This window comes from Tachyglossus aculeatus, chromosome 7 (genome assembly GCF_015852505.1).
Source record: "Tachyglossus aculeatus isolate mTacAcu1 chromosome 7, mTacAcu1.pri, whole genome shotgun sequence".
Lineage (NCBI taxonomy): Eukaryota > Metazoa > Chordata > Mammalia > Monotremata > Tachyglossidae > Tachyglossus > Tachyglossus aculeatus.
In genome coordinates, this window is record NC_052072.1 from 30,941,645 (window position 1) to 30,967,820 (window position 26,176).

The window sequence follows — 26,176 nt, forward strand, 5'->3', positions numbered from 1 at the left end:
ATGGGGCATGCGGTGAAAAGGTTGAAGAAATGCAACAATCTGCTGTGTTTCTTCCAGCCTTCTTCTTCATTACCCCCAGCAAGGCACTGAGGTAACAAAATACTCAGTTTCTCCTAATGCATGCCATTAGTAAAGACTCCAGGTTTTGTTCGGCAAATAGAGTGTAAGTTGTTTGCTCTTTGGATTAGGAATGTTTGTTTCCAGGGCCAAGGAAAAGCCTTTGTATAAACCAACTACTTGCTCAGAGTATTCCAGAAGCAATTTCCTGATCATCTCTAGCTAGGAACTCTCAAATATCAAATAAAGTTACCGATAGCTCTGGCAATCCAACACCCAGTAGGTAAACAAGATTTTTCCTCTGCAAGCCAGCTTTTCCTCATAATTGTTCTCTCAGGTTTATTATTATTAATAGTTAAGAACTTCTTATGTGTCAAGCACCGTTCTAAGCACTGGAGTAGATACAAACTAATCAGTTTGGACACTGTCCCTGTTCATTCATTCATTCAATCGTATTTATTGAGCGCTTACTGTGTGCAGAGCACTGTACTAAGCACTTGGGAAGTACAAGTTGGCAACATATAGAGATGGTCCCTACCCAATAGCAGGCTCACAGTCTGGAAGGGGGAGACAGACAACAAAACAAAACATACTAATAAAATAAGAAAAAAACCAGAATAAATATGTACAAGTAAATAAATAGAGTAGTAAATACTTACAAACATATATGGTATTTGTTAAGCACTTACTATGTGCCAGGCACTGTACTAAGCGCTGGGGTAGACAAACAAATCGGGTTGGACACAGTCCCACATGGGGCTCACAATCTTAGTAGTGGATAGAGGATGGGCTTGGGAGTCAGAAGGTTGAGAGTTCAAATCCCTGCTCCTCCACTTGTCTGCTGTGTGATCCTGGGCAAGTCACTTCACTTCTCTCTGCCTCAGTTTCCTCATCTGTGGCTCAGTGGAAAGAGCGCAGGCTTGGGAGTCAGAGGTCATGGGTTCAAATCCCGGCTCCGCCACTTGTCAGCTGCGTGACTTTGGGCAAGTCACTTAACGTCTCTATGTCTCAGTTAACTCATCTGTAAAATGGGGATTAGGCGGTGAGCCCCCCATGGGACAACCTGATCACCTTGTATCCTCCCCAGTGCTTAGAACAGTGCTTTGCACATAGTAAGCGCTTAACGAATGCCATCGTTTTCTTTTAGACTGTGAGCCCACTGTTGGGTAGGGACTGTCTCTATATGTTGCCAATTTGTACTTCCCAAGCGCTTAGTACAGTGCTCTGCACACAGTAAGCGCTCAATAAATACGATTGATGATGACTGTCTCTATACGTTGCCATCTTGTACTTCCCAAGCGCTTAGTACAGTGCTCTGCACACAGTAAGCACTCAATAAATATGATTGATTGATCTGTAAAATGGGGATTGAGACTTTATCCATCCCAACTTGCCTGCATCCACCCCAGCACTTAGAACAGTACCTGGCACACAGTAAGTGCTTAACAAATGCCGTAATTATTTATCCCCATTTTATACATAAAGGATATATATATATATATATATATATATATATAGGATAGATATATAAAATATGTCTATGTGACTGATTCCAAATCTATCCCTCCAGCCCTGACCTTTCTTTCTCCTTCTCTGTAGTCTCACAAATGCCTTCAGGCTGGGGCATCTCTACTTGGATGTCCCACTGACACCTCAAACTTGTCCAAAACAGAATCAATCAATCGTATTTATTGAGCACTTACTGTGTGCAGAGCACTGTACTAAGCGCTTGGACAGTACAAGTTGGCAACATATAGAGACAGTCCCTACCCAACAGTGGGCTCACAGTCTAGAAGGGGGAGACAGAGAACAAAACAGAACTCCTCATCTTCCCACCCAAAACTCGTCCCCTGACCCACTATCTTCCCCATCACTGTAGACAATACCACCATCCTCCTTGTTTCACAAACCCATAATCTTGGCATATTTTTGACTCATCCTTTTCATTCAACCTGCATATTCAACCAAATCCTGTTCCTCCCTTCACATAGCTAAAGTCCACCCTTTCCTCTCCATCCGAACTTCTACCACATTCATTCATTCATTCATTCAATCATATTTATTGAGTGCTTACTGTGTGCAGAGCACTGTACTAAGTGCTTGGGAAGTACAAGTTGGCAACATATAGAGACAGTCCCTATCCAACAATGAGCTTACAGTCTAGAAGACGACAAAACAAAACATGTAGACAGGTGTCAAAACCGTCAGAATAAATAGAATTATAACTATATTCATTCAATCGTATTTGTTGAGCGCTTACTGTGTGCAGAGCACATCATTAACAAAATAAATAGAGTAGTAAATATGTACAAGTAAAATAAATAGAGTAACAAATCTATACAAACGTACACAGGTACTGTGGGGAGGGGAAGGAGGTAGGGCGGGGGGGATGGAGAGGAGGAGAGGAAAATGGGGGCTCAGTCTGGGAAGGCCTCCTGGAGGAGGTGAGCTCTAAGTAGGGCTTTAAAGGGAGGAAGAGAGCTAGCTTGGCGGATGTGCGGAGGGAGGGCATTCCAGGCCAGGGGGAGGACGTGGGCCGGGGGTCAACGGCGGGACAGGCGAGAACAAGGGACAGTGAGGAGGTTAGCGGCGGAGAGGAGCGCAGGGTGCGGGCAGGGCTGTAGAAGGAGAGAAGGGATGTGAGGTAGGAGGGGACAAGGTGATGGAGAGACTTGAAGCCAAGAGTGAGGAGTTTTTGCTTGATTCATAGGTTGACAGGCAACCACTGGAGATTTTTGAGGAGGGGAGTGACATGCCCAGAGCGTTTCTGCACAAAGATGATCCAGGCAGCAGAGTGAAGTATAGACTGAAGCGGGAAGAGACAGGAGGATGGGAGATCAGAGAGGAGGCTGATGCAGTAATCCAGTCAGGATAGGATGAGAGATTGAACCAGCAAGGTAGCGGTTTGGTTGGAGAGGAAAGGGCGGATCTTGGCGATGTTGTGGAGGTGAGACCGGCAGGTTTTGGTGACGGATTGGATGTGTGGGGTGAATGAGAGAACAGAGGCGAGGATGACCCCAAGGTTGTGGGCTTGTGAGATGGGAAGGATGGTAGTGCCAACTACAGTGATGATCAAACTCCTCATCTGTCTTGTGACTCATGGTAATAGCAACGAGCTGTCTGAACAGCAGCGTTGAGGACCGGGGACCCCACAGCAGGCTCCAGAGCCCGGGCCCGGCCAAGGCGGTGCAGTGGTGGAGAACGGCGCCCAGCAGGATGACGGTGGCAGTGGGCTCTGAGGAGGGGCTGAGGCGCAGGCGTGCATGCATGGAGGGAAGGGAGTTCGGGCAGGAGCCAATGGCGCATTGATCCAAGCACTTATCACACTGATCCAAGCATTTATCATATCCTGCCTGGATTACTGTATCAGCCTCTTCACTGACCTCCCTACCTCCTGTCTCTCCTCACACTAGTTCATTACCCATTATTTTTCTAAAAGAAAGTTCAGTCGTCATCTCCCCATTCCTCAAGAACTTCTAGCCCATCTAGTTCCTTATCAAATCCATCTCCCCGTCAAACAGAAACTACTTATCATTGGCTTAAAAGCACTGTCAGCTCACCCCTTCAATCTTACTTTGCTGATTTTTTTGTTTTTCTACTACAATCTAGCCCATACATTTCGCTCCCCTAATACCAACCTACTTTCTGTACTTTGATCTTTTCTATCTCACCACTGACCGCTTGTCCACCTCCTCCCTCTGGCCTGGAACTTCCTTCTCCTTCATATACAACAGACCACCACTCTTCCCCCACCTTCTAAGCCTTATTAAAAACTCCATCTCTTCCAAGATACCTTCCCTGACTAGCCCCTCACTCCCCCTACTCCCTCTCTCTTCTGCGTTGCCTATGCACTTGGATCTGTACCTTTAAATCACTTGATATTCACCCCACCCTCAGCTCTACAGCACTTGTGTATATAACTGAAATTATTTTAATATCCGTCTTCCCCTTTAGACTGTAAATTCCTTATGGGCAGGGACTGCATCTACCAACTCTGGTGTATTTTACTCTCTCAAGTGCTTAGTACAGTGCTCTGCACAGAGAAAGCACATCAAACACCATTGACAGATTGATCTCTTTAAGGTACGGCTGGCTGAAGCTTGTCAGGCAGTACCTTGCTTTTATCAAGTCACTTAACTTCTCTGTGCCTCAGTTACCTCATCTGTAAAATGGGGATTAAGACTGTGACCCCTTGTGGGACAACCTGATTACCTTGTATCCCCCCAGCACTTAGAACAGTGCTTTGCACATAGTAAGCGCTTAATAAATACCATTATTATTATTAATAGAGGTGTGCTAAATAATAATAATTAATGATTGTGGTATTTGTTAAGCACTTACTGTGTGTCAGGCACTGTACTAAGTGCTGGGGTGGATACAAGGAAATTGGATTGGACACAGTCCCTGTCCCACATGGGGCTCACAGTCATAATCCCCATTTTACAGATGAGGTAACTGAGACCCAAAGAAATAAAGTGACTTGACCAAGGTCACACAGCAGACAAGTGGCAGAGCCGGGATTAGAACCCATAAGAGAAGCAGCATGGCTCAGTGGAAAGAGCACAGGCTTTGGAATCAGAGGTCATGGGTTCAAATCCCAGCTCCCCCAATTGCCAGCTGGGTGACTTTGGGCAAGTCACTTAACTTCTCTGTGCCTCAGTTAGCTCACCTGTAAAATGGGGATGAAGACTGTGAGCCCCACGTGGGACAACCTGATCACCTTGTAACCTCCCCGGCGCTTAAAACAGTGCTTTGCACATAGTAAGCACTTAATAAATGCCATCATCATTATTATTATTATTATTATGCCTTTTCAACTCCCAGGCCCTTGTTCTATCCACGATGCCATGCTGTTTCCTGGTAGTCTGAAGCACAGTAGAGGCAGCACAAGCAGACAGGTGCCCTCCAGAGCATGGGTGGTTTCACCTCCCCCCTCTCTCAAGTGGTCTTATCTCTCTCAACCTTCTACTTCAGAGTTTCTCTATCACTTCTTTCTGTCAAGTACAGGCTCTCCGACAGCACAACAGTCACCGTAAACAAGGCATAATGAGCTGAAGATCCTTCCTCTTAATGTCCCGCCTATTCTAGCCATCCCTGACTGAGTCTGTCAGAGACATTAAGAACATTGGTTTGGGTTTTATTTGAGATTCAGGCTCCAGGCCAACTTAAGGAATTACTTCTTTTTACCATTTTGTGTTCAGTTTTGGTTTGCAAAATGAAAGCCTCCTTTTTTCTGCAGGCCCTTAATAAAGCTTTTTCTAACTCTATTTTCTGAGGTAATAGCAAAGTCAGTCCTGAATACTAAATCCAAAGTTTCTGCCCTTCTCTCTTGCAAGAGATATACTTGGGTTTCCCAGCATGATGTCTCTCTCTCTCTTTTTGTGCCTGGTCTTCATTCCACCATTTAAACCTGACAGTTTTGATTTCTCTTCCCACACAGATTGAGGGTTTTGACGGCAACCTTGCCATCATTCTTTCCTTAATGTTGTTTTTGTTTCTGTTACTGTCAGATGACATTTTCTTAAAGCTGTTTCCTGTCCTGCCATGATTAGATGAAGGAAAGCAGCAACCGTGTGCCTTTTTACAATCTGTCTGTATAAACTGCCTTTTGTTATTGATTTGTATATTCCATTCCAGGAATTGTGCTTATCCAGGTCAAGAGCTAAGAACTCTTTTACACCCTGTAAAATGAATACAAAGCAGTGTTCAATGCAAACCTGTTAATAACATCTCCACCATCAACAATACTTATTAAGCATTTACTATAGTACAGAGCACTGTACTAGCTCTTAGGGGAAGATATAATAATAAAGTGCTTATTGTGTGCCAAGCACTAAACCAAGTGCTGGGGTAGATATAAGTTAATTAGGTTGGACATAGATCCCTGTAGACAGTAAATTCATTCCTCTAAACTGTAAGCTTGTTAGGAGCAGGGAATGTGTCTACCAAGTGTTATATTGTATGCTCCCAAGTGCTTAGTATAGTGCTCTGCACACAGTAAGCACTCAATAAATACAGTTCATTCAATTGTATATGAGTGCTTACTCTGTGCAGAGCACTGTATTAAGTGCTTGGAAAGTACAATTTAGCAATAGAGACAATCCCTGCCCACAATGGGCTTATTGAACGTGCCCCACATAGGTCTCAAAGCCTAGAGGAGAGGGAGAAGAGGCACTTAATCCCCAATTTACCAATGAGGAAACTGAGGCTCACAGAAGTAAGTCACTTTCCCAAGGTCACACAGCGCTCTGGATATGGTCCTTGCCTTTGCGGAGCATACAGTCTAAGGTTGTGGGGAGGGAGCAGAAGAGGAGAGACAAGGGGACACGAATTGCCAAATATCTGATGCGTAAGAGAGTAAAACAAGTAAGCAATCAACAAATGTCAAAAGAGACGTGATCCTGAGGACTAAAATGGGGTGGCATGACTAGAAAGATGGGGGATGACTTTCTGGTCAAGGTTATTTTTTAGAAGGGTTTTAAAGGAGGGGAGGGATATGATTTAGCAGAACGGCAGTGGAAGAAAATTCCGTAAAGCGGGAAGCAGTAAGAAATAGGTCAGAGATGGGAGAGTGACGAGCAAGTTACAGTTAGAAGCTTTGCTTGGGAAGAGTGAAAAGCTCAAGGTGAAGCATCCTAAAGAGAAGAGTGATTGGTAAGAGGAAAACAGATGATGACAGACTCGAAGTCAATGGTTAAGAGTTTTTTGTTTTATAAGAGAAAAATGGGGGAAAATGGGAGATGTTTGCAATGGTATTTAAAAAGTGCTCATCTTGGGCAAAATGGCAGGATAGAGACATGGTAATCAGATCAGGAGCAATCTGGCAATCTAGAAAAGCAGTGTGGACTAGTAGATACAGCATCAGCCTGGGTTCTAATACTTGCTCTGCCACTTGTCTGCTGTGTGATCTTGGGAAAGTCACTTACCGCCTTTGTAAAATGGGGATTAGGACTGTGAGCCCCATGTGGGGCATGGACTGTGTCCAACTCGATTAGTTTGTATTACTACCTGACACTTATTACAGTGACTGGCGCATATTAAGCACTTAACTAATACCATTAAAAAAAATCTAAGAAAGAAATGATGTATTTCAACTGGCATTTCAGAAAGGATAAATACAGCTATATGGAGAAGCAGGAAGAGTTGTAGACGCAAGGAGAGCAGTAAAGAGGCAGTTACATTAATTCAGCCAGTAGGTGATAATAGTAATAATAATAATGATGGCATTTGTTAAGCGCTTACTATGTGCAGAGCACTGTTCTAAGCGCTGGGGGGAATACAAGGTGATCAAGTTGTCCCACGTGGGGCTCACAGTCTTAATCCCCATTTTACAGATGAGGGAACTGAGGCTCAGAGAAGTTAAGTGACTTGCCCAAGGTCACACAGCAGACATGTGGCGGAGCCAGGATTCAAACCCATGACCTCTGACTCCAAAGCCCATGCTCTTTCCAATGAGCCACGCTGCTTCTAGCCCAGAGGAAAAGATATGCTGCTGCCCCTTTTTCATTCATTCATTTATTGAGTGCTTACTGTGTGTAAAGTACTGAGTGTTTGGGAGAGTACAATATAACAATAAACAGACACATTCCTTGCCCACAACAAGTTTACAGTCTACGTGCCTACTGATCAACACTGCTAGGGAGTATAGGCTGGGGGTCAAAGGAGAGATCTTGAAAACAATTAATTCTGGATTCTTTTCCTGTGAGAAAAACCTTCAAGGACTTGGGTAGATCCCTTAGTCACTCTTTCTGATCTAAATGCAGGATGGGGCAAATTATGCAGAACTGCTTCTGTCTTGGAGTCTTAACATGAAAGCCTTTCACAATTGTTCCAATAAATACTGAATATGACATGGTTGGATTATGGATTGGAGTAATCCTGCCCCAAATTCTATCCTAATCTTCTTTGACCTTTTGGCTGCTCTCACTGTTGACCACCCTGTCCTCCTAGATAGTCTCTCTGGCCTTGAGAGAAGCAGCATGGCTTAGTGGAAAGAGCATGGGCTTCGGAGTCAGTGGTTGTGGGTTCAAATTCTGGCTCTGCCACTTGTCAGCTGTGTGACTTTGGGCAAGTCACTTAACTTCTCTGTGCCTCATCTGTAAAATGGGGACAGACTGTGAGACAACCTGATAAACTTGTATCTACCCCAGTGCTTAGAACAGTGCTTGGCACATAGTAAGCACTTAACAAATACTATTATTATTATTATTAAGTCTACAGACACAGCACTTGCCTGGTTCTCTTCCTGTCATTCTGTTTATTTTCCATTTCTGTGTCTGGTTTCTCCTCTTCTCACCATTTAATGGTTAATGTACCTTTTAGGGGGTATTTATTAAGCAGTTACTATGTGCCAGTCACTGTACTAAGTGCTTGTCTTGTGCTATAAAGTCATCTCTCCCCCTTTTAGACTGTGAGCCCACTGTTGGGTAGGGACTGTCTCTATATGTTGCCAATTTGTACTTCCCAAGCGCTTAGTACAGTGCTCTGCACATAGTAAGCGCTCAATAAATACGATTGATGATGATGATGATGATGATCTCATACCCATAGCGATCTCGTGGACATATCTCTCCCAGAACGCCTCATCTCCATCTGCAATTGTTCTGGTAGTGTATCCATAGAGTTTTCTTGGTCAAAATATGGAAGTGATTTACCATTGCCTCCTTCCGTGCAGGAAACTTGAGTCTTCGCCCTTGATTCTCTCCCATGCTGCTGCTGCCAGCACAGGTGAGTTTTGACTTGTAGCAAAGGATTGCCTTCTCGTTAGCCACTGCCCAAGCTAGGAATGGAATGGATATGCCTCTCCTTGACTCTTCCTCCCATAGTCGAGACTGATAAGATTACTGGAAACTCTCCAGGTACGACCCTGAGGGGGGTACTAAGCGCTAGGGTTGATAAAAATTAATCAGGTTGGACACTTCATGTCCCACATGGGGCTCACAGTCTTAATCCCCATTTTCAGAGGAGGTAACTGAGCAACCGAGAAGTTAAGTGACTTGCCCGAGATCATACAGCAGACAAGTGGTAGAATTAGAACCCAGGTCCTCTACTCTTAGGCTTATGTTCTTTCCACTAGACCATGCTGCTTCCCTTTAAAGCTTCAAAGCTCAATTCTCGACTCTCTACCTCTTATTCTCCCAAGGAACTCACCAGCTCACATGGTTTCAACTACTACTTCAGTGAGAAAACCCCTAAATATTCATCAGTTGTCTAATCAAACAATTGTATTTGAACACTTACTGTGTGCAAAGCACTTTACTAAATGCCTGAGAGTGTACAATTCAACAGAGTTGGTAGACACATTTCCTACAAGGAGTTTACAAACTCCAACATTGCTTTACAATTTTGTATTTCCCCAGCCTGTTGTAAATTAGGTCACTTAGGTCTGCTGTTTTCCCCATTAGCCTGTAAACTCCTTGAGACTAAGTATCACATCTTCAATCTATCTCCAAATCCTCTCAGTTCTACCTTCACAACATCGCTAAAATCTGCTCTTTTCTCTCCGTCCATACTGCTATCACACTGTTTCAAGCACTTATCCTAGCCTGCCTTCAATCAGTCAATCAAGCATATTTATTGAGCGCTTACTGCGTGCAGAGCACTGTACTAAGCACTTGGGAAGTGCAAGTTGGCAACATATAGAGATGGTCCCTACCCAACAGTGGGCTCACAGTCTAGAAGGGGGAGACAGAGAACAAAACATATTAACAAAATAACATAAATAGAATAGATATGTACAAGTAAAATAAATAAATAAATTGCTGACCCCCCGTCTCTTCTCTCTCCCAACTCCAGTCCATACTTCACTCTGCTGTCCAGATCATTTTTCTAAAAAAAAATTCAGTCCATGTCTCCCCTCTCCTCAAGACCCTCCAGTCCCTCCACCTCTGCCTCAAACAAATACTGTCAGCTTTAAAGCACTCAAATCAGCTCGCCCACTCCTATTTTACCCTGGTGATTTCTTGCTACAACCCAGTCTTCTCACTTTCCTCCTCTAATGCCAACCTTCTCACTATACCTTGATCTCATCTATCTTACCAACAACCCCTTGCCCACATCCTCCCTCTGGCCTGGAACTCCCTCCCCCTTAGAACAGTGCTTTGCACATGGTAAGTGCTTAATAAATGCCATTATTATTATTATTATTATTCACATGTAAGACCATCACTCTCCCCACCTTCAAAGTCTTATTAAAATTACATGTTTTCCAAGAGGTCTTCCCCGACTAAGCTCTCATTTCCCCTACTCCTCCCTTCTACATTGCCTATTCACTTGGATCTGTGCCCTCTAAGCTTTTGATATTCACCCCACCTTCAGCTCCACAGCGCTTATGTATATATGTGTAATTTATATATGTATATATGTGTAATTTATATGTCTGTCTCCCCTGTTAGACTGTGAAGTCCTTATGGACAGGGATTGCATCTGCTAACTCTTTTCTCCAATGCTGCACGCACAGTAAGCACTCGAATACCATTGATGATTGATCGTATAACTTTTCCGCATATTCCTCCGGCACTTAGTACGATGCTCTGCGCTCTGCTGCAAATACTGTGTTGATCATGACAATTAATAAAAAAGCGGATTTTTTTGCATCTTTCTGTTTCGAAAGCACAGATGGTATTGTGACATCCAGAATTTTTCACCCACAATCAAAACCAGAAATGAAACTACTACTGCAAGAAACATGAATGCAAAGGAAAACCTCCTATTGAAACAGCAAGTGACACAGACCATCTGGAATGAGAAATGCCGTAGGTGTGTTTGCTGTGAATGTGAAGTCACTTTCATTCATTCAGTTGTATTTATTGAGTGCTTACCTGTGTGCAGAGCCCTCTACTAAGCACTTGGGAGAGTTCAATACAATAGACACATTCCCTGCCCACAATGAGCTTAGAGGGGGAGACAGACATTAATAAATATAAATTACAGAAATGTGCTGTGGGACTGGGAAGGAATCATTCTTTAGGTTTTAAATTCCCAGCGGGCAGGAATGTGCCTTGTGATGTACTTTCCCAAGTGCCTAGTACAGAGCGTTGCATTAGGTAGTCGCTCAAAAAATACCATTACTACTATTTAATAATAATAATAATAATAATAACAATAATTGTGGTATTTGTTAAGCACTTACTATGTGCCAGGCACTGTACTAGGCACTGGGATAGATACAAGGTAATCCACTTTTTGGATGCATTAATAAATGCAGTTCACAGATCCGGAATGGCATTGAATTTGAATCTCCAATTCTCATGTGGTTTTCCCCCTGGTAGGAGCAAGGCTAGTTCTTTCTGTAGTCAAAATACATACTGTGATAGGTTCTAATTAATTTCGGATTGAGGTACTGTATTCTAAGGGGGAAAACCCTCGCCATATTTCTTTCTGTTCACTAAACACGGTCAATGCGTTAAACAATTCTTATGCCTCACAAAAAGCAGAATCTGAGCTCTATGAAATTTCTGGCTTTTACGGTAGTACCCCCCCGCCCCAACCTTGAACTGTGCAATTGTACTTATTCTGCTATATATGGAATTGTGCAATTGTACTTTGCTATATATGAGAACTAACAAAGGGGCCAAGATATCACGGAACCTCTTAAAATTTCCTCTTCTTCCACCCTTGACACAGCTTAAAGATCAAGCGCTTAGAACAGTGCGTTGCACATAGTAAGCACTTAATAAATGCCATTAAAAAAACGAAAAAAAAAAGAAAAAAATTTCCATCTGAATATTTTTCCATTATTTCTCAAGTCTCTCAATGTCCACAGTGCACCCTAAATTCAACAGTGCCAAATGAATAGCATTATGCTGGGTGATCACCTGATGATGATCTAGGTCCCTGGTGCAGTATTACATCCCAGTAAGCCTTCTTTGCCAACTAATCAGATCTGTACTTTTGTTACCTAGTTATCTTTGAAACTAGGATACATCGATTGGCAACTTTATATGAGGCAAATGAAGAGGAAAAAATTAATGGCCACAAGTAAACCTTACACAGAAATAGAGGAATTTTTTTGTTAAATTATGGGATTAAATTTGGGGCCCCTAAATTCTCCTTCTCCTTCTGTCACTTACTTTGCACCTTGTTTTCCCTGTAACTCAGAGGATTTATTCGTTAAATGGAGCGGGTAGAAAGCTACACCTGTCTACAGCTATCAGTATCAACCCCCAGCAGACGGTGCTAAATAATAAACCAATAGAGTGGTTAGGGTAGAAGAGCCCAGATCAATAAATAAACCAGGAAAAATGATCTCTTTTAGCACCTGGATTTCCTCGGCTGAAATTCCCAGAATATATTTGGCTGGATACAATTGGTTAAGGAAAACTCTTCAGGAACAGCTAAGAATTAATGAGGAATTTCTGAGACATAAAAACTAAATATTTTTCTTAATGCAGAAGCTTGTTTACAACTATCAATCTCAGTTTTAGTGAATACAGACCAGCAGAGCTGATCAGAGAAAGCAATAGCTTATTTGTGCATATTCAGATTTTTTTTCCCTCCAGTACAGAACAATGAAGCTAGTTTCTCTCTGTGGGTCTTAAGGTGAATTTATTCAAGAGGATCACTTGCTAGTAGCAGAAATAGCATTTGGCACCTTTGATTCGATGAATTTAAATGCATCCAAGTGACCTTGAGCATCTGCAAAAAGTATTTTTGCTACTTCCAACCTGATTATCTTGTACCTACCCCGGTCCTTAGAGCATTGCCTGGCACATAGTAAGCGCTTAACAAATATCACAACTATTATCATTATTATTACTTGTCCCTTTCTTAGTGGAATAATGACTTAAATTTACATCAGTTGGTAAGCAGTAACTCTTCCTGAGTTCATTCATTCAATTGTATTTATTGAGCACTTACTGTGTGCTGAGCACTGTACTAAGTGCTTGGGAGAGTACAATACAACAATAAACAGGTACATTCCCTGCCCACAATGAGCTTAGAGTCTAGAGGGGGGAGACAGACAGAAGCGGCATGGCTCAGTGGAAAGAGCATAGGCTTTGGAGTCAGAGGTCATGGGTTCAAATCCTGACTCTACCACATCTGCTGTGTGACATTGGGCAAGTCACGCTTAGAACAGTGCTTTGCACAGAGTAAGCGCTTAACAAATACCATCATTATTGTTATTATTATTCTCTGAGCCTCAGTTACATCATCTGTAAAATGGGGATTAAGACTGTGAGCCCCCCGTGGGATAACCTGATCACCTTGCCCTTGGGAGGCTACAAGGTGATCAGGTTGTCCCATTGGGGGCTCACAGTCTTAATCCCCATTTTACAGATGAGGTAACTGAGACACAGAGAAATTAAGTGACTTGCCCAGAGTCACACAGCTGACAATTGGCGGAGCCGGGATTTGAACCCATGACCTCTGACTCCAAAGCCCGGGCTCTTTCCACAGAGCCACGCTGCTTCCTCTCCCCCTCGCCCCCCTCTCCATCCCCCACGTCTTGCCTCCTTCCCTTCCCCACAGCACCTGTATATATGTACATATTTATTACTCTATTTATTTATTTATTTTACTTGTACATATCTATTCTATTTATTTTATTTTGTTAATATGTTTGGTTTTGTTCTCTGTCTCCCCCTTCTAGACTGTGAGCCCACTGTTGGGTAGGGACCGTCTCTATATGTTGCCAACTTGTACTTCCCTAGTGCTTAGTACAGTGCTCTGCACACGGTAAGTGCTCAATAAATACGATTGATTGATTGATCGATCGTATCCTTCCAGCGCTAAGAACAGTGCCTTGCACATAGTAAGTGCTCAACAAATGCCATTATTATTATTAATATAAATAATTTCAGATATATACATAAGAGCTTTGGGGCTGGGAGCACGGAAGAACAAAGGGAGCAAGTCAGGATGACACAGAAGGGAGTGGGAGAAGAGAAAGGGGGTTTAGGGAAGGCTTCTTGGAGGAGATATGCCTTCAGTAAGGCTTTGAAGAGGGGGAGAGTAATTGTCTGTATGATTTGAGGAAGGAGGGAGTTCCAGGCCAGAGGCAAGACATGGGCAAGGGGTCGGCAGAGCGATAAACAAGATCGAGGCACAGTGAGAAAGCATTAGAGGAGCGAAGTGTGTGCCCTGGGTTGTAGTAGGAGACGAGTGAGGTGAGGTAGGAGCGAGGAAGGTGATTGAATGCTTTAATTGATTGAGAGGCAGGGTGGCCTAAAGGATAGAGCACAAGCCTGGGAGTCAGAAGGTCATGGATTCTAATCCTGACTCCCCCACACATCTACTGTGTGACCCTGGGCAAGTCACTTCACTTCCCTGGGCCTCAGCTAGCTCATCTGTAAAATGGAGATTAAGAGTGTGGGACAAGGACTGTGTCCAACCTGACTACCTTTTATCTACCCCAATGTTTAGAACAGTGCTTGGAACATAGTAAGCACTTAACAATTATTATTTAAAGCCAATGGTGAGTTTTTGTTCGATGCAGAGGTGGATAAGCAACCACTGGAGTTTTCCAAAGAGTGGGGAGACATGGCCTGAATAGTTTCTGAAGAAAAATGATCCAGGCAGCAGAGTGAAGTATGGACTGGAGTGGAGAGAGACAGGAGGCAGGGAGATCAGCAAAGAGGCGAATGCAGTAATCCAGGCAGGATAGGATGAATGGTAGCAGTTTGGATGGAGAGGAAAAGGTGGATTTTTGTGATGTCATTAAAAGGGGACCAACAGGATTTAGTGGTGGATTGAATATGTGGGTTGAATGAGAGAGAAGAGTCAAGTGTAATGCCAAGGTATGGGCTTGTAAGACAGGAAGGATGGTGGTGCCGTCTAGTGATGGGGAAGTCAGAGGGAGGACAGGGTTTGGGTGGGAAGATAAGGCGTTCTGTTTTGGACATATTAAGCTTGAGGTGACGGGAGGACATCCAAGAAGAGATGTCTTGAAGGCAAGAGGCAATATTAGACTACAGAGGGGAAGAGAGATCGTGGCTGGAAATGTAGATTTAGGTATCATCAGCAGAAAGGTGGTAGTTGAAGCCATGGGAGCGAATGAGTTCTGCAAGGGAGTGGGTGAAGATGGAGAATAGAAGGAGACCCAGACTGAACCTTGAGGGACCCCCACAGTTAGTGGGTGGGAGGCAGAGGAGGAGCCCGCAGAAGAGACTGAGAATGAACAGTCAGAGAGATAAGAGGAGAACCAGGAGTTATTTCATCAGTACTATCTAGGGCAGTGTCTGTATAACTAGAATGAACACAGGAATGGTAACAGAGTCATCTGCTTCAGAGAGTGTAGCCGCACTTGACTATGGAATTTTGAGTAGACTGTAAGATCCTTGTGGGCAGGGATTGCACCTACCAAGTCTATTATTGTACTTTCCCAAGGATATAATATGGTGCTCTGCACTCAAAAAGTGATTAATAAATACCATTGATTGAGTTATGAAAACAGGATTCTATTCAATTGTGTCCTGCCCAGGATAACTTCATCATCTTTCCGGGGCCATAAAAAACAGAATTAGAACCCAGTTCCCAGAAAACCACCAACCTCTTTAATCATGCTGTTTCAACTTCTCTCAATCAATCAGTGATATTGATTGAGCACTTACTGTATGCAGAGCACGGTACTAAGCACTTGGACAGTACAAAAGAGATGGTAGGCATGCTCCTTGCCCACAAGCAGCTTACACTCTAGAGGGGGAGACAGACGTTAAAATAAATTCCAGATGTGTATACGAAGTGCTGGGGGGCTGAGGGTGGGGTGAATCTGCTTTCCACCCTCTTCACTCCATTAAGACTTTGTTCTCCAAGGTCCCCAAAGACCTTCTTGCCAAATCCTCTCCTCCGTGTCAAGCCTCTTTGACCTCTTGACTGCCTTGGATACTGTAGACCATTAGCAAGCCACTTAACTTCCCTCTGCCTCAGTTACATCATCTGTAAAATGGGGATTAAGATGGTGAGCCCCATGTGGGACAACCTGATCACCTTGTAACCTCCCCAGCGCTTAGAACAGTGTGAAAGGGAGGAGAGGTGACGTGAGTGAATAACCCAAACAGATGAAACTGTCATAGTGGGCTTGAATCAGCGTGGCCTGGAAAGAGCCTACGCTTGGGAGTCAGAGGACTGGGATTCTATGATCCTTGCCTTCGTGGAAGTTGTTCTAACTGTAATTGTGCCGTGTTACATTGTTAAGCCTGTCCACTTGCTTTGTTCTGTTTTTGTCGTCTGTCTTCCCCCTCCTAGACTGTGAGCCCGTTGGGTAGGGATTGTCTCTATCTGTTGCCGAACTGTACTTTCCAAGCGCTTAGTACAGTGCTCTGCACACAGTAAGTGCTCAATAAATATGATTGAATGAATGAATGAATGTGGGACAGGGACTGTATCCAACCTGATTACTTTGTACCCTCCTTAGCACTTAGAACAGTGCCTCGCACACTGGTTAAGTGCCTGGCACTTAACAAAATACAATTTAAAAAAGTTGCAACCTCCTAGCATCTTTCACTGGTTCTTCCTCTGCCTTTCACCTTATACCTGTGGGTGTCTCTAAGGCTCAGTTCTCAGTCACTTTCTCTTTTCACTGAAAATTCACTTCCTTGGGGAGCTCATCTGCTCCCATGGCTTCCACCACCACTTCTGTGCAGAATCCCTAATCTACCTTGCTAAACTCATTATAATAATAATGATAATAATAATGTTGGTATATGTTAAGCGCTTACTATGTGCAAAGCACTGTTCTAAGCGCTGGGGGGAACACAAGGAGATGAGGTTGTCCCATGTGGGGCTCACAGTCTTAATCCCCATTTTATAGATGAAGGAACTGAGGTGCAGAGAAGTGAAATGACTTGCCCAAGGTCACGCAGCAGACATGTGGGGGAGGCGGGATTCGAACCCAGACCTCTGACTTCGAAGCCCACGCTCTTTCCACTGAGCACTTCTTCTACCATGTTACCTTACCTCTTGCCTCTGATACCCCGCCCCATAGAATACCGATGGCTCAAACACCTTAGCCTCAATGTGGCCAAAACAGAACTCCTTATCTTCCCTTCCAAATTCTCTTCTCCATTTAACTTTACTATCGCAGTTAACACTATCGCAGAGAAGCAGCATGGCTCAATGGAAAGAGCCCGGGCTTGCGAGTCAGAGGTCATGGGTTCTAATCCCAACTCCACCACTTGTCAGCTGTGTGACTTTGGGCAAGTCACTTCATTTCTCTGAGCCTCAGTTCCCTCATCTGTAAAATGGGGATGAAGACTGTGAGCCCCACGTGGGACAACCTGATCACCCTGTAACCTCCCCAGCATTTAGAACTGTGCTTTGCACATAGTAAGCACTTAATAAATGCTATCATTATTATTATTATTATTAACACCACCACCATCTTTTCTGTATATGAATGCCACAACCTTTTCCCCTTAACTCCTCTCTCTCAACTCCCACATGCAGTCCGTCACTAAATCCCGTCAATATTTCCGACATGCCCCCCTTCCTCCCCATCAAACTGTCTCCGTGCTGATGCAAGCAATTGTCATATCCCATCTGGTCACCTGGGTAGGGAACGTGTCTGCTAATTCTGTTGCATTGTACTCTCCCAAGCGCCTAGTACAGTGCTCTGCAAATAGTAAATGCTCGGTGAATACCATTGGTTGCTACTGCATGAGCCTCCGCCTCTAGACCGTAAATGCATTGAGGGCAGGGAATGTGTCCATTCTTATAATGTACTCTCCCAAGCAGTTAGTACAGTGCTTTGCACACAGTAAGTGCTCAATAAATACAATTGAATGAATGAATGAATTGTCTCCCTCTCTCCAGTATCTCCCTTCTCCAGTCCATATTTCACTTTCCTGCCTGGATCATTTTTTTAAAATGTAATTCTGTCTATCGGAAATCTTCAAAGGTTACCAATTTTCTCTCCTTCTTACTTATCTAATCTCCTCTCCCATTACACCCCAGCTCTCACTTTTTGTTGTTCTTAAACTAAACTACTCACCGTGCCTCTTTTTCACTTCTGCTGCCTCCAATCCCTTGTTCATGTCCTTCTTCTCTGCCTGAATCCTCTCTGTACTCCAACTTCTGCCTGGGTCCTAATCCTGGTTCTACCACTTACCTGCTGCAGGACTTTGGGCAAGTCTTTTAATTTCTCCGTGCCTTTGTTTCCTCTTCTAAAAAAAATCAAAATGGGGATTCAACACCTGTTCTCCTTCCTACTTGAACTGCGAGCCCGATGTGGGACAGAGATTGGGTCCAACCTGATGATCTTGTATCTATTCCAGTGCTTAGCTCAGTGTCTGACACTTAGGAAGCAGTTAACAAGTGCCATAAAAAATTTAAAAATGGGGCTCACAGACTAACTAGAAGGGAGTCTAATTAGAGAAGCAGTATGGCTTAGCAGATAGAGCACAAGCCTGAGTGTCAGAAGGTCAGGTTCTAATCCTGGCTCCTCCACATATCTGCTCTGTGACCTTGGGCAAGTAACTTCACTTCTCTGGGCCTCAGTTACCTCATCTGTAAAATGGGGATTGAGACTGCGAGCCCCATATGGCCCGATTTCCACCCCAGCACAGTGCCTGCCACATAGAAAGGGTTTAACAAAGACCATCATCATCATTACCGGTTCTAATCCTGGCTCCCCCACATATCTGCTCTGTGACCTTGGGCAAGTAACTTCACTTCTCTAGGCCTCAGTTACCTCATCTGTAAAATGGAGATTGAGACTGTGAGCCCCCCGTGGGACAACCTGATCACCCTGTAACCTCCCCAGCGCTTAGAACAGTGCTTTGCACATAGTAAGCGCTTAATAAATGCCATTATTATTATTATTAGGTATTGAATCACTATTTTACAGAAGAGGAGGCTGAGGCACAGAGACGTGAAGTAAATAAGTAGCACAAGTAAGTAGCTGAGGCAAAATTAGAGTAAGCAGGGTGGCTCAGTGGGAGGAGCACAGGCTTTGGAGTCAGAGGTCATGGGTTTGAATCTCTGCTCTGCCAATTGTCAGCTGTGTGACTTTGGGCAAGTCACTTAACTTCTCTGTGCCTCAGTTCCCTCATCTGTAAAATGGGGATGAAGACTGTGAGCCCCACGTGGGACAACCTGATCACCTTGTAACCTCCCCAGTGCTTAGAAAAGTGCATTGCACATAGTAAGCGCTTAATAAATGCCATTATTTTTTTTGCATGTGTGCTGTTTCCACTAGGCCACACTGCTGCTCTAATGAATGAACACGGATTTAGTCACAGCCGCTATATTTTACAACTCTTTTATTTGGAGTTCATGATACACAAACTGAGAAAATCAAACAGAAATAAACGAACTGAGAGTTGATAGAGAATATTTAAGTGAAAATCCTGCAGACGGTTAATGATGTCTAGGAAAAACATCTCTCTATTCAGCAATCTTGTGATATAAACATTCTGCTACCCTTTGTACCAGGAAAGCAATGTACCTTGAAGATAAATCTTATTATAAGAGACACTGTATGTCAACACAATAAATTATGCACCTCATAAATAAAGTCTACTTAACAGAGAGAAGTGCACAGGGCACTTCCCAAATTTAAAATCTCAGCTTCTAGTGTAATGCCCTCAATACAAGTTAGGGTTTAACTGTGGGAGATTGACGTATTTAGCACTTATTGTAGATGGGTTTCTAAATCAGTTTTTATTTTTATTGCCTCTAACTAACCATAAGGTTTTCCAATAAGAATAGCCCAATAAGAGGATGAAATACTTACATAGAGATTTAATCTACACATAGAAATACAGGAAAGTGAAACTGGGTGCTAATTTTGCAGCCATAGCCTTAAAGTGCTAACTAGGTCCAGGTCGTTTTTAAGAAACATTATCTGTTCTGACAATGAGCTTTAATTAATTTCCTGGATACAAAAGCCAAAACCTGGGGGAAAAGCAAAAAAATTCCAGACAATGAATTGCCGAAGTAGTTCTTTCGGATCAGCCACACTGCTGAAAAGTCCAGATTCCATTCATCCTATGTCCTTTAAGCTGCAATTACATAAATTGATTATTCATCTGGTGAAACACCTCCGATGGGGTATTGGCATTAGCTTGGTGTGTGCCTGGCACCAAACTTTGTCATGTGGATCCCAGAAGCTTCCATACTTTTATTCATTCATTCAATCATATTTATTGAGTGCTTACTGTGTGCAGAGCACTGTACTAAGCACTTGAGAAGTACAAGTTTGCAACATATAGAGACAGTCCCTACCCAACAGCAGGCTCACAGTCTAGAAGGGGGAGACAGACAACAAAACAAAACATATAAAACAAATAAAATAAATAGAATAAATATGTACAAGTAAAATAGAGTAATAAATATGCACAAACATATATACAGGTGCTGTGGGGAGGGGAAGAAGGAAAGGTGGGGGGATGGGGTGGGGGAGTAGGGGGAGAGGAAGGAGGGGGCTCAGTCTGGGAAGGCCTCCTGGAGGAGGTGAGCTCTTAGTAGGGCTTTGAAGGGAGCCCTTCAAATCAGTAATTATTATTATTACTTAATAATAATAATAATAATGTTGGTATTTGTTAAGCCCTTACTATGTGCCAAGCACTGTTCTAAGCACTGGGATAGATACAAGGTTATTAGGTTGTCCCACTTGGGGCTTACAGTCTTAATCCCCATTTGACAGATGAGGTAACTGAGGCACAGAGAAGTTAGGTGACTTGCCCAAAGTCACACAGCTGACAAGTGGCAGAACAGGGATTAGCACCCACAACCTCTGACTCCCAAGGCTGGGCTCTTTGCACTAAGCCACGCTCCTTCTACTTACCCAGTGCACCAACCTAATGGGGGTAAGGAGACCATGCAATTGGCACTCTGGGGGCAAAACCACTGGCCCTGGTCTGAAATAATTATGGGTGAGTCAGGTGGCTTTAGTTACTCTTCTCAGGGGGCAGGAGGAAATGGAGCTGAAATTTCAGCTCCATCTTTTGCTTGCTACCAGAAAGTCACAAATCCCACCCCTACACCTCCAAAGAGCCCCAGTTTACTCACATACTGGCCGTGGGGGAAGAAGTTAATGACTGAAACAAGTTACAAAGACCTCCTGCTTTTTAAAAATGGTATTTAAGAACTTACATTGTGCCAGGCACTGTACTAAGTGCTGGGGTAGATGTGAGCTAACAGTTGATGTCCCACATGGGGCTCACAGTCTTAATTGTCATTGTACAGATGAGGTAACTGAAGCACAAGAAGTCGTCCAATTTCCCAGTTCCACAGGCAAATGTTCACTGCAGGCACCACAGAGTAACCCAAAGTTTTCTTCCCGGTTCTCAAGGTCCAATTCTCATAGCTGTCTAGGGCAGGAGCTATTAATGTCTTCTTATCCCTCAAATTCTGAATCTTCACAATATAGTGTGAGTTGGGATTGTTTTCCTCATCCAACATTCTGCTTGGTAGATCATGACTGTCCAAGGGCCAAACTTTACAAATAGTGGAACTCAAAATTGCTGGTCTGGACTGTTGGACACTGACAGTGAGATGGGATCATGCTTACAGTTCATTTTGGAGGATGTCTGACGTCTTTGAACTATCGGGAGTGAGTGACAATGGGATGGACTGATTTTTAAGTGATTGTAAATCAGAAAAGAGCCATGAGCAGAAAGACCAGAAAACTTACCACTTAAAAGTATGGTTCCATTTTAGCATATCTAGTAGTAACCAAATAGGATGAGAGACCTTGGAGAATATTTATCATTTTCACAGGGATCCAAAGACAATCGAAAGAGATAGGCCAGATGTTGGGAAAGCTGTTTTTAAATGACTACTGGAAAATTCCAGTTAGAGGGAGGTGGCTTAAGACTCAAAGGAGTAGAAATCACTTTACAATTTCCCATATAGTCAGAACCATCTTCTTATTTGTAGAATATAAAAATTCTACCTTTGCTCAAATTCCTCCCTTCCAATTCTCTCCTGGATCCCCTCTAATCAGGCTTCCATCCCCTTCATTCTACTGAAACCGCTCTCTTAAAGGTCACCAATGATCTCCTCCTCACCAAATCCAGTGGCTCCTACTCCATCCTAATACTCCTTGACCTCTCAGCTGCCTTTGACACCGTGGACCACCTCATTCTCTTGGATACATTATCCAACCTTGGCTTCACTGACTCGGTCATCTCCTTATTCTCCTCATCTCTCTGGCCATTCATTCTCAGTCTTCTTCATGGGCTCCTCCTCACCCTCCCACCCCCTAACTGTGGTGGTCCCCCAAGGTTCATTTATCGGTCCCTTTCTATTCTCCATCTACACTTACTGCCTTGGTGAACTCATTTGCTCCCAAAGCTTCAACTATCATCTCTATGTGGATGACACCCAAATCTATATCTCCTCCCCTGATCTCTCTCCCTCTCCACGCTCACCTCTCCTCCCGACCTCAAGAGATCTCTGCTTGGATGTCCTCCCATCACCTCAAACTTAACATGTCCAAAACAGAGCTATTTATCTTCCCACCCAAACCCTGTCCTCTCCCAGACTTTCCCATCACTGTAGATGGCACCACCATCCTTCCCGTCTCACAAACCCGTAACCTCAGCATCATCCTTGACTTTGCTCTCTCATTCAGCCCACATATCCAATCTGTCACCAAATCCTGTCAGTCTCACCTTCACAACATCGCTAAAATCCACCCTTTCCTCTCCATCCAAACTGCTACCACTCATCCTATCCCGCCTCGATTACTGCATCAGCCTCCTTTCTGACCTCCCATCCTTACCATGCGATGATGGTAACTAGTCAATTTAGTAGTAAGTATATCCATTTGACCTAATGGTCAGACCTATAAAAGTATTCTAAGAATTTTTCCTCTTCTTCCAGGCTAGAGAAGGCTACCAAAATAGATGTGGTACAGCAGGAATCTATATTCTCTGCAAATATTTATACTGTTCATTCTATTCAGGGTGTTTAGTCTCTAGTCAACTCAGCCTTTGGGCAGGGAATGGTTCTGCCAACTCTCTTGCATTTTACTCAAGTGCTCGGTACAGTGTTCTGCACATAGTAAGTGCTCAGTAAATACCATGGATCAGATTAGACTTTAAACTCCAGGCAAGAAGGAGATAAGGGGAGTAACACTCTTTTTATAACTGCAGGGATGGAGGTAGTGTGGGTAACTATTATGACTAGTATTTCTCAAAATTTTGAAAACTGAGGACTCCCTTTTAAGATTTTGCACCCCATCCCAAATCTAATTAATCTAGTATTCATGATACACATGAAAAGCTATATTTTATAAATTGTTTTCCATGTTTAACACTGTGAGAACAATAACCATACAATCTAATCATAATATGTTGTAATGGAAGATCCAGCCCTCCTCCTACTAAGACATGCAAAAGGAGTTAGAAATATATCCAGATTCAAAATTGAACCCCATGTAGATCTTTTGGAATAATAATAATAATAATGGCATTTGTTAAGCGCTTACTATGTGCAAAGCACTGTTCTAAGCACTGGGGAGGATACAAGGTGATCAGGTTGTCCCACGTGGGGCTCACAGTCAATCCCCATTTTACAGATGAGGGAACTGAGGCTCAGAGAAGTGACTTGCCCAAAGTCACACAGCTGACAAGTGGTGGAGCCAGGATTAGAACCCATGACCTCTGACTGCCCAGTCCAGGCTCTTTCCACTGAGCCACGCTGCTTCTCTGCTTGGAAAGCTACTAAGCTATCAGAGTACTTCTTTGAGAGGGAATTGACCAACACAACATTAGCAAATAATAATAATGTACTCAGAGGATATTTAAATATTGAAATTCAGAAAGAAAGCTGAAAGGTTTAAAAATCACAGAACCTGGGAATCCAGACTCTTCCTTATTCTGTGCCTTTCAACCTTCTTACTTACATCCCCTTGGATTTTCCTTCTGTTAGCCGGCTTACCATATGTCCTCAGGATAAACTTTTGAAACAGTAGCAGGTGCAAAAAGGAAAAGGAGCAAATGCATAGAGTCAAAAAGAGAATGCTGAGATTTTAGCCCAGAACAACTCCTTTGATTGCTGGGAAATAATAATAATAATAATAATAATAATAATAATAGCATTTATTAAGCGCTTACTATGTGCAAAGCACTGTTCTAAGCGCTGGGGAAGTTACAAGGTGATCAGGTTGTCCCACGGGGGGCTCACAGTCTTAATCCCCATTTTACAGATGAGGTAACTGAGGCCCAGAGAAGTTAAGTGACTTGCCCAAAGTCACACAGCTGACAATTGCCGGAGCCGGGGATTTGAACCCCTGACCTCTGACTCCAAAGCCCGTGCTCTTTCCACTGAGCCACGTGGTTGAATCAGCCCCTTTGCCTATTGGAAACGTTGTTTTCCCCTACTTTCCCCACAGTTTGTGTGCCACCTCCAACAAGAGATTTAATTGGGTGTTTTGAAGTACACAGTGCCCCAACTAGAGATTTATTTGGCTGTTGTGCAATACAGTGCAATCTAATAATTATTTATTTCCATATTATTTACCATTAGGAGGTTGTTCAAACCTTTGAAGTCCTAAACAGGGAAGCAAAATCAAATACACACATGACCATTCATTCCCTCCCACCAATCTCTCCCTCCCTCAGCAATTGTTGCTTTACTCATTATTTTAAATAATTTTCAGCCATGGGTTGTGTACCCTCTGAGATCCCTTGGGTGTCTCTCCAAAGGGACTGACGACTGCTAGTGTGAGAAATTCTGTACAATGAAAAGCAGCTCCAACAGCTGAGAGTGTGATGTTGCAGTAATCCATTCAGGGTGTGCACAGTTATTATCCTGGCCTGAGCAGTACATCCGCATTCTTATTTTATGAGGGCCTATCAACACATACTAAGCTTTACACCATGCAGAAAGAGAGGTAAACAAAGAACAGCTTGTGCCTGAGAGTTTTCATTCAATCAGTTGTATTTATTGAGTGCTTAGGGTGTGCGAAGCACTGTACTAAGCACTTGGGAGAGTACAATGTAACAACAAACAGACACATTCCTGGCCCAAAATGAGCTCCCAGTCTAGAGGGGGAGACAGATGTTAATATAAATAAATAAATTACAGATATATACATATAGGCTGTGGGGATGGGCAGGAGGATAAATGAAGGGAGCAAATCAGCATAAGGGAGTGGGAGAAAATAGGAGGGATTAAGCAGCATGGCTCAGTGGAAAGAGTATGGGCTTCGGAGTCTGAGGTCATGGGTTCGAATCCCAGCTCCACCACTTGTCTGCTGTGGGACTTTGGGCAAGTCATTTAACTTCTCTGTGCCTCAGTTACCTCATCCGGAAAATGGGGATTAAGACTGTGAGCCCCACGTGGGACAACCTAATCACCTTGTATCCCCCCAGTGCTTAGAACAGTGCTTTTCATATAGTAAATGCTTAACAGATACCAATATTATTAGTCAGGGAAGGCTTCTTGGAGGAGATGTGCTTTCAATAAGGCTTTGAAGAGGGGAAGAGCAATTATCTGTCTGATATGGTTTTTTGGGACATTTTCACGTTATTATAAATCAACTTTTGCAGGGAAAGTCCTGCAGGATGCAAAAGACAAAAATGTTACAAATAAATACTGATCTGAGTTAGTGCCCGGTCCCCCTCCCTGTACAGGCCCACTGGTTCAGATAGACAGATGGACATTGTGGGGGCAGGCGGGGGGAAGAGTCCGTCCTGGGCCTCAGTCCGAGCCCAGCAGCTCCTCCAGCCTTCCCCAAGCCCTGAAACGGTGACGGAGATAGGGACCAGGGGGAGATTAATGACAGGTTCTGAAGCAGTTCTTCATCTTCACATCCGAGACGCTGGCTTCCCCTCCCTCCAAAGCCAGTCCTCCTCCACCGCTGTAGCCCCTTGAGGTTGGTCCCCCTCTGCCATTGTAGCCCTCTGAGGCCTGTACCCCTCTGCCGCTGTAGCCCTATGAGACCACCCTCTCAGCCCCAAGCCGTCTCCCCTGGGGCCTGGCGAGGGGGTGTTACTGGCTTCCCACAAGACAAGGGGACCAATAGTTCAACTTACCGACCGTCTCCTAACTTACCGACCGTCCCTCTCTCCCTTCTATAACCACATGTCCGACAGATTGCAGCCCAGGTCAGCGCTGGACATCTGGTAGCCAGGGCTCAGGGTCAGAGTTTACCACATAATGTAGGGGGAGGCAGTATTAGAGGAAACAAGCTCAAGAAAGCTTGGCTATCTTAGGATTTTTAACTCCT